This window comes from Hemitrygon akajei, chromosome 5 (genome assembly GCF_048418815.1).
Source record: "Hemitrygon akajei chromosome 5, sHemAka1.3, whole genome shotgun sequence".
Lineage (NCBI taxonomy): Eukaryota > Metazoa > Chordata > Chondrichthyes > Myliobatiformes > Dasyatidae > Hemitrygon > Hemitrygon akajei.
In genome coordinates, this window is record NC_133128.1 from 41,396,806 (window position 1) to 41,411,570 (window position 14,765).

Sequence of the window (14,765 nt, forward strand, 5' to 3'; positions counted from 1 at the left end):
GGGGGGTTGCTGGTTTGACAGTAAATGTGGTCGGGAGGTGGGGGTGGGGGTGGGGGGGGTGCTGGCTTTGACAGTAAAGTGGTCCGGTGGTGGGGGTGGGGTGGGGTGGGGGGGTGGGGGGGGGGGGGGGGGGGGGGCTTGACGGTAAAAGTGGTGGGGGGTGGGGGTGGGGGTGGGGGGTGTGGCTTGACAAGTTTAAGTGGTCGGGGTGGGGGTGGGGTGGGGGGTGCTGGCTTGACAGTAAAGTGGTCGGGGTGGGGGGTGGGGGTGGGGGTGGGGTTGGCTTGACGGTAAAAGTGGTCGGGGGTGGGGGGTGGGGGTGGGGGGGTGGGGCTGGCTTGACAGGTAAAGTGGTCGGGGTGTGGGGGGTGGGGGGGGGGGGGGTGCTGGTTTGACAGTAAGTGGTCGGGGTGGGGTGGGGGTGGGGGTGGGGGGGGCTGGCTGGCTTGACAGTAAAGTGGTCGGGGTGGGGGTGGGGGTGAGGGGGGGGGTGCTGGCTTGACAGTAAAGTGGTCGGGGTGGGGGTGGGGGTGGGGGGGGTGCTGGCTTGACAGTAAAGTGGTCGGGGTGGGGGTGGGGGTGGGGGGGGTGCTGGCCTTGACAGTAAAGTGGTCGGGGTGGGGTGGGGGTGCGGGGTGACGTAGGGTCGGGGGGGTGGGGGTGGGGGGTGCTGGCTTGACAGTAAAGTGGTCGGGGGTGGGGGTGGGGGTGGGGGTGGGGGTGGGTGGGGGGGTGCTGGATTGACAGTAAAGTGGTCGGGGTGGGGGGTGGGGGGTGGGCTGGGCTTGACAGTAAAGTGGTCGGGGTGGGGTGGGGGTGGGGGGTGCTGGCTTGACAGTAAAGTGGTCGGGGTGGGGGTGGGGGTGGGGGGTGGGGGGGTGGGGTGCTGGATTGACAGTAAAGTGGTCGGGGGGTCGGGGGGGGGTGCTGGCTTGACAGTAAAGTGGTCGGGTGGGGGGGGGGGGTGCTGGTTGAGTAAGTGGTCGGTGGGGGTGGGTGGGGGTGGGGGTGCTGGCTTGACAGTAAAGTGGTCGGGGGTGGGGGGGGGTGCTGGGCTTGACAGTAAAGTGGTCGGGTGGGGGTGGGGGTGGGGTGGGGGTGGGGGGGTGCTGGCTTGACAGTAAAGTGGTCGGGGGGTGGGGGTGCTTGCGGGGTGGGGGGGGGTGCTGGCTTGACAGTAAAGTGGTCGGGGTGGGGGTGGGGGTGGGGGTGCTGGCTTGACAGTAAAGTGGTCGGTGTGGGGGTGGGGGGTGGAGGGGGTGCTGGCTTGACAGTAAAGTGGTCGGGGTGGGGGTGGGGGTGGGGTGGTGCTGGCTTGACAGTAAAGTGGTCGGGGTGGGGGTGGGGGGGGTGCTGGCTTGACAGTAAAGTGGTCGGGGTGGGGGGTGGGGGGGTGGGGGTGTGGGGGTGCTGGATTGACAGTAAAGTGGTCGGGGTGGGGGTCGGGGTGGGGGGTGGGGGGGTGCTGGCTTGACAGTAAAGTGGTCGGGGTGGGGGTGGGGGGGGTGGGGTTGGTGCTGGCTTGACAGTAAAGTGGTCGGGGTGGGGGTGGGGGGGGTGCTGGCTTGACAGTAAAGTGGTCGGGGTGGGGTGGGGGTGGGGGGGGTTGGTGTGGGGGTGCTGGATTGACAGTAAAGTGGTCGGGGTGGGGGGTCGGGGTTGGGGGGTGGGGGGGTGCTGGCTTGACAGTAAAGTGGTCGGGGTGGGGGTGGGGGTGGGGGGTGCTGGTTTGACAGTAAAGTGGTCGGGTGGGGGTGGGGGTGGGGGGGTGGGGGGGTGCTGGCTTGACAGTAAAGTGGTCGGGGTGGGGGTGGGGGTGGGGGGGTGGGGGTGGGGGGGGGTGCTGGCTTGACAGTAAAGTGGTGGGGGTGGGGGTGGGGGGTGGGGGTGTGCTGGCTTGACAGTAAAGTGGTCGGGGTGGGGGGGTGGGGGTGGGGGGTGCTGGCTTGACAGTAAAGTGGTCGGGTGTGGGGGGTGGGGGTGGGGGGGGTGCTGGCTTGACAGTAAAGTGGTCGGGGTGGGGGTGGGGGTGGGGGGGTGCTGGCTTGACAGTAAAGTGGTTGGGGTGGGGGTGGGGGTGGGGGGGTGCTGGCTTGACAGTAAAGTGGTCGGGGTGGGGGGTGGGGGGTGGGGGGGTGCTGGCTTGACAGTAAAGTGGTCGGGGGTGGGGGTGGGGGTGGGCGGGGGGTGCTGGCTTGACAGTAAAGTGTCGGGGTGGGGGTGGGGGGTGGGGGGGTGCTGGCTTGACAGTAAAGTGGTCGGTGGTGGGGGTGGGGGGTGCTGGCTTGACAGTAAAGTGGTCGGGTGGGGGTGGGTGTGGGGGTGGGGGTGGGGGGGTGCTGGATTGACAGTAAAGTGGTCGGGGTGGGGGTCGGGGTGGGGGTGGGGGGGGTGCTGGCTTGACAGTAAAGTGGTCGGGGGTGGGGGTCGGAGGTGGGGGTGGGGTGCTGGCTTGACAGTAAAGTGGTCGGGGTGGGGGTGGGGGTGGGGGGGGGGCTGGTTTGACAGTAAAGTGGTCGGGGTGGGGGTGGGGGTGGGGTGGGGGGCTGGTTTGACAGTAAGTGGTCGGGGTGGGGGTGGGGGTGGGGGGGTGCTGGCTTGACAGTAAAGTGGTCGGGGTGGGGGTGGGGGTGGGGGTGGGGGGTGCTGGCTTGACAGTAAAGTGGTCGGGGTGGGGGTGGGGGGTGGGGGGGTGCTGGCTTGACAGTAAAGTGGTCGGGGTGGGGGGTGGGGGGTCGGGGGTGGGGGTGGGGGGGGGTGCTGGTTTGACAGTAAAGTGGTCGGGGTGGGGGTGGGGGTGGGGGGGGGTGCTGGCTTGACAGTAAAGTGGTCGGGGTGGGGGTGGGGAGGGGTGGGGGGTGGGGGGGTGCTGGTTTGACAGTAAAGTGGTCGGGGTGGGGGTGGGGGTGGGGGGGGTGCTGGCTTGACAGTAAAGTGGTCGGGGTGGGGGTGGGGGTCGGGGTGGGGGTGGGGGGGTGCTGGTTTGACAGTAAAGTGGTCGGGGGTGGGGGTGGGGGTGGGGGGGTGCTGGCTTGACAGTAAAGTGGTCGGGGTGGGGGTGGGGGTGGGGGTGGGGGGTGCTGGTTTGACAGTAAAGTGGTCGGGGTGGGGGTGGGGGTGGGGGGGGGTGCTGGCTTGACAGTAAAGTGGTCGGGGTGGGGGTGGGGGGTCGGGGTGGGGGTGGGGGGGGTGCTGGTTTGACAGTAAAGTGGTCGGGGTGGGGGGGTGCTGGATTGACAGTAAAGTGGTCGGGGTGGGGGGTGGGGGTGGGGGTGGGGGGTGCTGGCTTGACAGTAAAGTGGTCGGGGTGGGGGTGGGGGTGGGGGTGGGGGTGGGGGGTGGGGGTGGGGGGGTGCTGGCTTGACAGTAAAGTGGTCGGGGTGGGGGTGGGGGTGGGGGTGGGGGTGGGGGTGGGGGTGGGGGGGTGCTGGCTTGACAGTAAAGTGGTCGGGGTGGGGGGGGGGTGGGGGTGGGGGGTGGGGGTGGGGGTGGGGGTGTGCTGGCTTGACAGTAAAGTGGTCGGGGTGGGGGTGGGGGTGGGGGTGGGGGTGGGGGTGGGGGTGGGGGGGTGCTGGCTTGACAGTAAAGTGGTCGGGGGTGGGGGTGGGGGTGGGGGTGGGGGGTGCTGGCTTGACAGTAAAGTGGTCGGGGTGGGGGGTGGGGGTGGGGTGGTGCTGGCTTGACGGTAAAGTGGTCGGGGTGGGGGTGGGGGGGTGGGGGGGTGCTGGCTTGACAGTAAAGTGGTCGGGGTGGGGGCTGGCTTGACAGTAAAGTGGTCGGGGTGGGGGTGGGGTGGTGGGGGTGGGGGGGGTGCTGGCTTGACAGTAAAGTGGTCGGGGTGGGGGTGGGGGTGGGGGTGGGGGGGTGCTGGCTTGACAGTAAAGTGGTCGGGGTGGGGGTGGGGGTGGGGGGGGTGCTGGCTTGACAGTAAAGTGGTTGGGGTCGGGGTGGGGGTGGGGGTGGGGGGGGCTGGCTTGACGGTAAAGTGGTCGGGGTGCGGGTGGGGGTGGGGGGGTGCTGGCTTGACGGTAAAGTGGTCGGGGGTGGGGGTGGGGGTGTGGGGGGGTGCTGGCTTGACAGTAAAGTGGTCGGGGTGGGGGTGGGGGTGGGGGGGTGCTGGCTTGACAGTAAAGTGGTCGGGGTGGGGGTGGGGGTGGGGGTGGGGGTGGCTTGACGGTAAAGTGGTCGGGGTGGGGGTGGGGGTGGGGGGGGTGCTGGTGGTTTGACAGTAAAGTGGTCGGGGTGGGGGTGGGGGTGGGGGGGGTGCTGGTTTGACAGTAAAGTGGTCGGGGTGGGGGTGGGGGTGGGGGGGGTGCTGGCTTGACAGTAAAGTGGTCGGGGTGCGGGTGGGGGTGGGGGTGGGGGGGTGCTGGTTTGACCAGTAAAGTGGTCGGGGTGGGGGGGGTGGGGGGTGGGGTGGTGCTGGCTTGACAGTAAAGTGGTCGGGGTGGGGGTGGGGGTGGGGGGGTGCTGGTTTGACAGTAAAGTGGTCGGGGTGGGGGTGGGGGTGGGGGTGGTGCTGGCTTGACAGTAAAGTGGTCGGGGTGGGGGGTGGGGGTGGGGTGGTGCTGGCTTGACAGTAAAGTGGTCGGGGTGGGGGTGGGGGTGGGGTGGTGCTGGCTTGACAGTAAAGTGGTCGGGGTGGGGGTGGGGGGGTGCTGGCTTGACAGTAAAGTGGTCGGGGTGGGGGGGGTGCTGGCTTGACAGTAAAGTGGTCGGGGTGGGGGTGGGGGTGGGGGTGGGGGTGTGGGGGTGCTGGATTGACAGTTAAAGGTGGGTCGGGGTGGGGGTCGGGGTGGGGGTGGGGGGGTGCTGGCTTGACAGTAAAGTGGTCGGGGTGGGGGTGGGGGTGGGGGGTGCTGGTTTGACAGTAAAGTGGGTCGGGTGGGGGTGGGGGGTGGGGGTGGGGGGGTGCTGGCTTGACAGTAAAGTGGTCGGGGTGGGGGGGTGCTGCTTGACAGTAAAGTGGTCGGGTGGGGGTGGGGGTGGGGGTGGGGGTGGGGGGGGGTGCTGGCTTGACAGTAAAGTGGTCGGGGGTGGGGGGGGTGCTGGCTTGACAGTAAAGTGGTCGGGGTGGGGGTGGGGGTGGGGTGGTGCTGGCTTGACAGTAAAGTGGTCGGGGTGGGGGTGGGGGTGGGGTGGTGCTGGCTTGACAGTAAAGTGGTCGGGGTGGGGGTGGGGGTGGGGGGGGTGGCTGGCTTGACAGTAAAGTGGTCGGGTGGGGGGTGCTGGATTGACAGTAAAGTGGTCGGGGTGGGGGTGGGGGGTGGGGGTGGGGGTGTGCTGGCTTGACAGTAAAGTGGTCGGGGTGGGGGTGGGGGTGGGGGGGTGCTGGCTTGACAGTAAAGTGGTCGGGGGTGGGGGTGGGGGGGTGCTGGCTTGACAGTAAAGTGGTCGGGGGTGGGGGGGTGCTGGATTGACAGTAAAGTGGTCGGGGTGGGGGTGGGGGGGTGGGGGTGCTGGCTTGACAGTAAAGTGGTTGGGGTGGGGTGGGGGGGGTGGGGTGTGCTGGCTTGACAGTAAAGTGGTCGGGGTGGGGGTGGGGGTGGGGGGTGCTGGCTTGACAGTAAAGTGGTCGGGGTGGGGGTGGGGGTGGGGGGGTGCTGGTTTGACAGTAAAGTGGTCGGGGTGGGGGTGGGGGTGGGGGGGTGCTGGCTTGACAGTAAAGTGGTCGGGGTGGGGGTGGGGGGGTGGGGGTGCTGGCTTGACAGTAAAGTGGTCGGGGGTGGGGGTGGGGGTGGGGGTGTGGGGGGGTGCTGGCTTGACAGTAAGTGGTCGGGTGTGGGGCGGTGGGGGGGGTGGGGGTGCTGGCTTGACAGTAAAGTGGTCGGGGTGGGGGTCGGGGTGGGGGTGGGGGGGTGCTGGCTTGACAGTAAAGTGGTCGGGGGTGGGGCGTGGGGGTGTGGGGGTGCTGGCTTGACAGTAAAGTGGTCGGGGGTGGGGGTGGGGGGGTGGGGGGGGGTGCTGGCTTGACAGTAAAGTGGTCGGGGTGGGGGTGGGGGTGGGGGGGTGCTGGCTTGACAGTAAAGTGGTCGGGGTGGGCGTGGGGGGGGTGGGGGTGCTGGCTTGACAGTAAAGTGGTCGGGGTGGGGTCGGGGTGGGGGTGGGGGGGTGCTGCTTGACAGTAAGTGGTCGGGGTGGGCGTGGGGGTGTGGGGGTGCTGGCTTGACAGTAAAGTGGTCGGGGTGGGGGTGGGGGTGGGGGGGGTGCTGGCTTGACAGTAAAGTGGTCGGGGTGGGGGTGGGGGTGGGGGGGGGGGTGCTGGCTTGACAGTAAAGTGGTCGGGGTGGGGGTGGGGGTGGGGGGGTGCTGGCTTGACAGTAAAGTGGTCGGGGTGGGGTGGGGGGGTGCTGGCTTGACAGTAAAGTGGTCGGGGTGGGGGTGGGGGTGGGGGTGGGGGGGTGCTGGCTTGACAGTAAAGTGGTCGGGGGTGGGGGGTGGGGGTGGGGGTGCTGGCTTGACAGTAAAGTGGTCGGGGTGGGGGTGGGGGTGGGGGGTGCTGGCTTGACAGTAAAGTGGTCGGGGTGGGGGTGGGGGGTGGGGGGTGCTGGCTTGACAGTAAAGTGGTCGGGGTGGGGGGTGGGGGGTGCTGGCTTGACAGTAAAGTGGTCGGGGTGGGGGTGGGGGTGGGGTGGGGGGGTGCTGGCTTGACAGTAAAGTGGTCGGGGTGCGGGTGGGGGTGGGGGGGTGCTGGCTTGACGGTAAAGTGGTCGGGGGTGGGGGTGGGGGTGTGGGGGGGGTGCTGGCTTGACAGTAAAGTGGTCGGGGTGGGGGGTGGGGGTGGGGGGGTGCTGGCTTGACAGTAAAGTGGTCGGGGTGGGGGTGGGGGTGGGGGTGGGGGTGGGGTGGTGCTGGCTTGACGGTAAAGTGGTCGGGGTGGGGGTGGGGGTGGGGGGGTGCTGGCTTGACAGTAAAGTGGTCGGGGTGGGGGTGGGGGTGGGGTGGTGCTGGCTTGACGGTAAAGTGGTCGGGGTGGGGGTGGGGGTGGGGGTGGGGTGGTGCTGGCTTGACGGTAAAGTGGTCGGGGTGGGGGTGGGGGTGGGGGGGTGCTGGCTTGACAGTAAAGTGGTCGGGGGTGGGGGTGGGGGTGGGGTGGTGCTGGCTTGACGGTAAAGTGGTCGGGGTGGGGGTGGGGGTGGGGGTGGGGGGTGGTGCTGGCTTGACAGTAAAGTGGTCGGGGTGGGGGTGGGGGTGGGGGTGGGGGGGGGCTGGCTTGACGGTAAAGTGGTCGGGGTGCGGGTGGGGGTGGGGGGGTGCTGGCTTGACGGTAAAGTGGTCGGGGGTGGGGGTGGGGGGTGTGGGGGGGTGCTGGCTTGACAGTAAAGTGGTCGGGGTGGGGGGGGTGCTGGATTGACAGTAAAGTGGTCGGGGTGGGGGGGGTGCTGGATTGACAGTAAAGTGGTCGGGGTGGGGTGGGGGGGTGCTGGATTGACAGTAAAGTGGTCGGGGTGGGGGGTGGGGGGTGCTGGTTTGACAGTAAAGTGGTCGGGGTGGGGGTGGGGGTGGGGGGGGTGCTGGCTTGACAGTAAAGTGGTCGGGGGGGTGGGGGTGGGGGGTCGGGGTGGGGGTGGGGGGGGGTGCTGGTTTGACAGTAAAGTGGTCGGGGTGGGGGTGGGGGTGGGGTGGGTGCTGGCTTGACAGTAAAGTGGTCGGGGTGGGGGGGTGCTGGATTGACAGTAAAGTGGTCGGGGTGGGGGGTGGGGGTGGGGGGTGGGGGTTGTGCTGGCTTGACAGTAAAGTGGTCGGGGTGGGGGTGGGGGTGGGGGTGGGGGGGTGCTGGCTTGACAGTAAAGTGGTCGGGGTGGGGGGGGTGCTGGATTGACAGTAAAGTGGTCGGGGTGGGGGTGGGGGTGGGGGGGTGCTGGCTTGACAGTAAAGTGGTCGGGGTGGGGGGGGTGGGGGGGGGTGCTGGCTTGACAGTAAAGTGGTCGGGGGTGGGGGTGGGGGTGGGGGGGGGTGCTGGCTTGACAGTAAAGTGGTCGGGGTGGGGGTGGGGTGGGGGGGTGGGGGTGCTGGCTTGACAGTAAAGTGGTCGGGGGTGGGGGTGGGGGGTGGGGGGGTGCTGGCTTGACAGTAAAGTGGTCGGGGTGGGGGGTGGGGGGTGGGGGGGGTGCTGGTTTGACAGTAAAGTGGTCGGGGTGGGGGTGGGGGTGGGGGGGTGCTGGCTTGACAGTAAAGTGGTCGGGGTGGGGTGGGGGGGTGGGGGTGCTGGCTTGACAGTAAAGTGGTCGGGGTGGGGGGGTGCTGGCTTGACAGTAAAGTGGTCGGGGTGGGCGTGGGGGTGTGGGGGGTGCTGGCTTGACAGTAAAGTGGTCGGGGTGGGGGTGGGGGTGGGGGGGGTGCTGGCTTGACAGTAAAGTGGTCGGGGTGGGGGTGGGGGTGGGGGGGTGCTGGCTTGACAGTAAAGTGGTCGGGGTGGGGTGGGGGGGGTGCTGGCTTGACAGTAAAGTGGTCGGGGTGGGGGTGGGGGTGGGGGGGGGGGTGCTGGCTTGACAGTAAAGTGGTCGGTGTGGGGGGTGGGGGGTGGGGGTGCTGGCTTGACAGTAAAGTGGTCGGGGTGGGGGTGGGGGTGGGGTGGGGGGGGTGCTGGCTTGACAGTAAAGTGGTCGGGGTGGGGGTGGGGGTGGGGGGGGGTGCTGGCTTGACAGTAAAGTGGTCGGGGTGGGGGTGGGGCGGTGGGGGTGGGGGGGGGTGGTGCTGGCTTGACAGTAAAGTGGTCGGGGTGGGGGTGGGGGTGGGGGTGGGGGGTGGTGCTGGCTTGACAGTAAAGTGGTCGGGGTGGGGGTGGGGGTGGGGGTGGGGGGGTGCTGGTTTGACAGTAAAGTGGTCGGGGTGGGGGTGGGGGTGGGGGGGGGTGCTGGTTTGACAGTAAAGTGGTCGGGGTGGGGGTGGGGGTGGGGGGGTGCTGGCTTGACAGTAAAGTGGTCGGGGTGGGGGTGGGGGTGGGGGTGGGGGGGGGTGCTGGCTTGACAGTAAAGTGGTCGGGGTGCGGGGTGGGGGTGGGGGGGTGCTGGCTTGACGGTAAAGTGGTCGGGGTGGGGGTGGGGGGGTGTGGGGGGGTGCTGGCTTGACAGTAAAGTGGTCGGGGTGGGGGGTGGGGGTGGGGGGGTGCTGGCTTGACAGTAAAGTGGTCGGGGGTGGGGGGTGGGGGTGGGGGTGGGGGTGGGGTGGTGCTGGCTTGACGGTAAAGTGGTCGGGGTGGGGGGGTGGGGGTGGGGTGGTGCTGGCTTGACAGTAAAGTGGTCGGTGTGGGGGTGGGGGTGGGGGGGGTGCTGGCTTGACGGTAAAGTGGTCGGGGTGGGGGTGGGGGTGGGGGTGGGGGGGTGTGCTGGCTTGACAGTAAAGTGGTCGGGGTGGGGGTGGGGGTGGGGGTGGGGGGGGGCTGGCTTGACGGTAAAGTGGTCGGGGTGGGGGTGGGGGGGGGCTGGCTTGACAGTAAAGTGGTCGGGGTGCGGGTGGGGGTGGGGGTGGGGGGGGCTGGCTTGACGGTAAAGTGGTCGGGGTGGGGGTGGGGGGGGGCTGGCTTGACGGTAAAGTGGTCGGGGTGGGGGTGGGGGGGGGCTGGCTTGACAGTAAAGTGGTCGGGGTGCGGGTGGGGTGGGGGGGTGCTGGCTTGACAGTAAAGTGGTCGGGGTGGGGGTGGGGGTGGGGGGGTGCTGGCTTGACAGTAAAGTGGTCGGGGTGGGGGGTGGGGGTGGGGGGGTGCTGGATTGACAGTAAAGTGGTCGGGGTGGGGGGGGTGCTGGCTTGACAGTAAAGTGGTCGGGGTGGGGGGTGGGGGTGGGGGGGGTGCTGGCTTGACAGTAAAGTGGTCGGGGTGGGGGGTGGGGGGTGGGGGGGGTGCTGGATTGACAGTAAAGTGGTCGGGGTGGGGGTGCGGGTGGGGGTGGGGGGGTGCTGGCTTGACAGTAAAGTGGTCGGGGTGGGGGGTGGGGGTGGGGGGGGTGCTGGATTGACAGTAAAGTGGTCGGGGTGGGGGGGGTGCTGGCTTGACAGTAAAGTGGTCGGGGTGGGGGTGGGGGTGGGGGGGGGGCTGGTTTGACAGTAAAGTGGTCGGGGGTGGGGGTGGGGGTGGGGGGTGGGGGGGTGCTGGCTTGACAGTAAAGTGGTCGGGGTGGGGGTGGGGGTGGGGGGGTGCTGGCTTGACAGTAAAGTGGTCGGGGTGGGGGGGGTGCTGGATTGACAGTAAAGTGGTCGGGGTGGGGGTGGGGGTGGGGGGTGCTGGTTTGACAGTAAAGTGGTTGGGGTGGGGGTGGGGGTGGGGGGGTGCTGGCTTGACAGTAAAGTGGTCGGGGTGGGGGGTGGGGGTGGGGGGGTGCTGGCTTGACAGTAAAGTGGTCGGGGTGGGGGTGGGGGTGGGGGGGGGTGCTGGCTTGACAGTAAAGTGGTCGGGGTGGGGGGGGTGCTGGATTGACAGTAAAGTGGTCGGGGTGGGGGTGGGGGTGGGGGGTGCTGGTTTGACAGTAAAGTGGTTGGGGGTGGGGGTGGGGGGTGGGGGGGTGCTGGCTTGACAGTAAAGTGGTCGGGGTGGGGGTGGGGGTGGGGGGGTGCTGGCTTGACAGTAAAGTGGTCGGGGTGGGGGGGTGCTGGATTGACAGTAAAGTGGTCGGGGTGGGGGGTGGGGGTGGGGGGGTGCTGGCTTGACAGTAAAGTGGTCGGGGTGGGGGTGGGGGTGGGGTGGTGCTGGCTTGACAGTAATGTGGTCGGGGTGGGTGGGGGGGTGCTGGCTTGACAGTAAAGTGGTCGGGGTGGGGGTGGGGGTGGGGGTGGGGGGGTGCTGGCTTGACAGTAAAGTGGTCGGGGTGGGGGTGGGGGTGGGGGTGCTGGCTTGACAGTAAAGTGGTCGGGGTGGGGGTGGGGGTGGGGGGTGCTGGCTTGACAGTAAAGTGGTCGGGGTGGGGGGTGGGGGTGGGGGTGCTGGCTTGACAGTAAAGTGGGTCGGGGTGGGGGTGGGGGTGGGGGGTGCTGGCTTGACAGTAACGTGGTCGGGGTGTGGGTGGGGGTGGGGGGTGGGGGGGTGCTGGCTTGACAGTAAAGTGGTCGGGGTGCGGGTGGGGGTGGGGGGGTGCTGGCTTGACGGTAAAGTGGTCGGGGTGGGGGTGGGGGTGGGGGGGTGCTGGCTTGACGGTAAAGTGGTCGGGGTGGGGGTGGGGGGTGGGGGGTGCTGGCTTGACAGTAAGTGGTCGGGGTGGGGGTGGGGTGGTGCTGGCTTGACGGTAAAGTGGTCGGGGTGGGGGTGGGGGTGGGGGTGGGGGTGGGGTGGTGCTGGCTTGACAGTAAAGTTGGTCGGTGTGGGGGTGGGGGTGGGGGGGGTGCTGGCTTGACAGTAAAGTGGTCGGGGGTGGGGGTGGGGGGGTGCTGGCTTGACAGTAAAGTGGTCGGGGTGGGGGTGGGGGTGGGGGTGGGGGGTGCTGGCTTGACGGTAAAGTGGTCGGGGTGGGGGTGGGGGTGGGGGGGGTGCTGGCTTGACAGTAAAGTGGTCGGGGGTGGGGGTGGGGGTGGGGGGGGTGCTGGTTTGACAGTAAAGTGGTCGGGGTGGGGGTGGGGGTGGGGGGGTGCTGGTTTGACAGTAAAGTGGTCGGTGTGGGGGGGTGGGGGTGGGGGGTGCTGGCTTGACAGTAAAGTGGTCGGGGTGGGGTGGTGGGGTGGGGGGGTGCTGGTTTGACAGTAAAGTGGTCGGGGTGGGGGTGGGGGTGGGGGGGTGCTGGCTTGACGGTAAAGTGGTCGGGGTGGGGGTGGGGTGGGGGGTGCTGGCTTGACAGTAAAGTGGTCGGGGTGGGGGTGGGGGTGGGGGGGTGCTGGTTTGACAGTAAAGTGGTCGGGGTGGGGGTGGGGGGTGGGGGGGTGCTGGTTTGACAGTAAAGTGGTCGGGGTGGGGGTGGGGGTGGGGGGGTGCTGGTTTGACAGTAAAGTGGTCGGGGTGGGGGTGGGGGTGGGGGGTGCTGGCTTGACAGTAAAGTGGTCGGGGTGGGGGTGGGGTGGTGCTGGCTTGACGGTAAAGTGGTCGGGGTGGGGGTGGGGGTGGGGGTGGGTGGGGGGGGTGCTGGCTTGACAGTAAAGTGGTCGGGTGTGGGGGGTGGGGGTGGGGGGGGTGCTGGCTTGACAGTAAAGTGGTCGGGGTGGGGGTGGGGGTGGGGGGGTGCTGGCTTGACAGTAAAGTGGTCGGGGTGGGGGTGGGGGGGGGGTGCTGGCTTGACGGTAAAGTGGTCGGGGTGGGGTGGGGGTGGGGGGGTGCTGGCTTGACAGTAAAGTGGTCGGGGTGGGGGGTGGGGGTGGGGGGGTGCTGGTTTGACAGTAAAGTGGTCGGGGTGGGGGTGGGGGTGGGGGGGGGTGCTGGTTTGACAGTAAAGTGGTCGGTGTGGGGGTGGGGGTGGGGGGGTGCTGGTTTGACAGTAAAGTGGTCGGGGTGGGGGTGGGGGTGGGGGGGTACTGGCTTGACAGTAAAGTGGTCGGGGTGGGGGTGGGGGTGGGGGTGGGGGGTGCTGGCTTGACAGTAAAGTGGTCGGGGTGGGGGGGGGTGGGGGTGGGGGTGCTGGCTTGACAGTAAGTGGTCGGTGTGGGGGTGGGGGTGGGGGGGTGCTGGTTTGACAGTAAAGTGGTCGGGGGTGGGGGTGGGGGTGGGGGGGTGCTGGTTTGACAGTAAAGTGGTCGGTGTGGGGGTGGGTGTGGGGGGGGTGCTGGTTTGACAGTAAAGTGGTCGGGGTGGGGGTGGGGGTGGGGGGGGTGCTGGCTTGACAGTAAAGTGGTCGGGGTGGGGGTGGGGGTGGGGGTGGGGGTGGGGGGGTGCTGGTTTGACAGTAAAGTGGTCGGGGTGGGGGTGGGGGTGGGGGTGGGGGTGGGGGGGGGTGCTGGCTTGACAGTAAAGTGGTCGGGGTGGGGGTGGGGGTGGGGGGGTGCTCGGCTTGACAGTAAAGTGGTCGGGGTGGGGGTGGGGGGGGTGCTGGCTTGACAGTAAAGTGGTCGGGGTGGGGGTGGGGGTGGGGGTGGGGGGTGGTGCTGGCTTGACAGTAAAGTGGTCGGGGTGGGGGTGGGGGTGGGGGTGGGGGGTGGTGCTGGCTTGACAGTAAAGTGGTCGGGGTGGGGGTGGGGGTGGGGGTGGGGGGGTGCTGGTTTGACAGTAAAGTGGTCGGGGTGGGGGGTGGGGGTGGGGGGGTGCTGGCTTGACAGTAAAGTGGTCGGGGTGGGGGTGGGGGTGGGGGTGGGGGTGGTGCTGGCTTGACAGTAAAGTGGTCGGGGTGGGGGTGGGGGTGTGGGGGTGGGGGGGGTGCTGGTTTGACAGTAAAGTGGTCGGGGTGGGGGGTGGGGGTGGGGGGGTGCTGGCTTGACAGTAAATGGTCGGGGTGGGGGTGGGGGGGTGGGGGGGGTGCTGGCTTGACAGTAAAGTGGTCGGGGTGGGGGTGGGCGTGGGGGGGTGGGTCAAGTCAGTGGTCAGCTGCAGAGAGTGAGGAGCTGCAGGCTCTTTAACAAACGGCGGGAGGAAATGGAAAGGCAACATCACACTACGCACAGTAGGTGGAGTAGTGGGTAAAACACGTAAAATGACAGTAAAGTCATCTTTGTCACACACCTTGTCGGTTCAGCGATCAAAAAATAAATGTAGTTAACCGCGCGATTAAAACGTTAATTGCAGGCTTGTCACGTTGTTCACCGACAGCGGAATACCAATCTTCTTCGATGTTTAGGTCGGAGGTGTTATGAAGACAGTATGGTGTTGGAGTAACGGGCTGCAGCGGAGAAGTGCTACACGGATCGGCGCTGCTCCCTCTGCGGCTTGTCATCGAGATGAGAGAATGACTTGGTCAAGATGGACTCTTGACCTCAAAACTTACCTCGTTGTGATCCTGCATCTTGTGTACACTTTCTCTGTAGCTGTTGCACAGTATTCTGTGTTCTGTTATTGTTCTACTTAGTTTGAACTGTGTAATCACTGCATCTGTCTGAACAGGATGGAAGGCAGGCTTTTCACTAATAAACCAATATCGATGTGGGGTATCGTGATGAGTAAGTTTGCGGATGTCAATAAAATTGGTGGTACACTGGACAGTGAAGGCTTAACCAAGGCGACAATGAAATCTAGATTAACTGGGAACGTGAGCAAGTAAATGGCAGGTTAATTTAACTCAGACGGGTCCGAAGCGATACATTTTGGGAAGTTATACCAGGTCGGGACGACAGAACCCTGGGGATTGTTGCTGGACAGGGAGACCACGGGGTGCAGGTAGGTAGTTCCGTGAAAGTGGTGTCACAGATAGACAGGGTGGGAGGGAAGGCATTTGGCATATCGGTCTTCATTGGCCAAGGCACCGACTATAAATGTTCGAATGTGGTGTTAGCATTGTACAAAGTATTGGTTAGGCCTCACTCGCAGTACTGTGCGCAGTCCTGCGCGGCACACTATAGAAAGGGTGTGATTAAGCGCGAGGGGGTGAAAGAAAATAATTCGCAAGGATGTTCCCTGGGTTGGAGGGCTTGAGTTATCAGAAGAGATTGAACAATCCAGACCTGATTTTCCTGATGCTGAGGAAGCTAGGAGGTGACAGGATAGAGCTACGTAACGTTATGACAGGTCTCCAGAAGACAGATCACGGTAAGGCTGTCTAAAACCAGAAGGCATGGGTTTAAGTGATTAAGTGAGATTCTTTACACAAAGAGTAGTTGATATCTAGAATAAACTGAAGAGAAGGTGGTGGAGATAGGAACAGCACAATCATCTTGACAGCTAACTGAATGAGCAGGCTGTAGATGGAGATGGAATTAATGCAGTC

At 66.8% G+C, this 14,765-nt stretch overlaps 1 long non-coding RNA gene across 1 annotated transcript in view; it reads right to left on the reverse strand.

Annotated features, from left to right (window-relative positions):
* Positions 1 to 13,773, reverse strand: part of LOC140727297 (uncharacterized) — a 25,733-nt gene extending 11,960 nt beyond the window's left edge. Inside the window, exon 1 of the long non-coding RNA XR_012098817.1 lies at positions 13,568 to 13,773. This is a non-coding gene — a long non-coding RNA (uncharacterized lncRNA). The remainder of the gene's footprint in view (positions 1 to 13,567) is intronic.
* Positions 13,774 to 14,765: the final 992 nt, after the last annotated feature.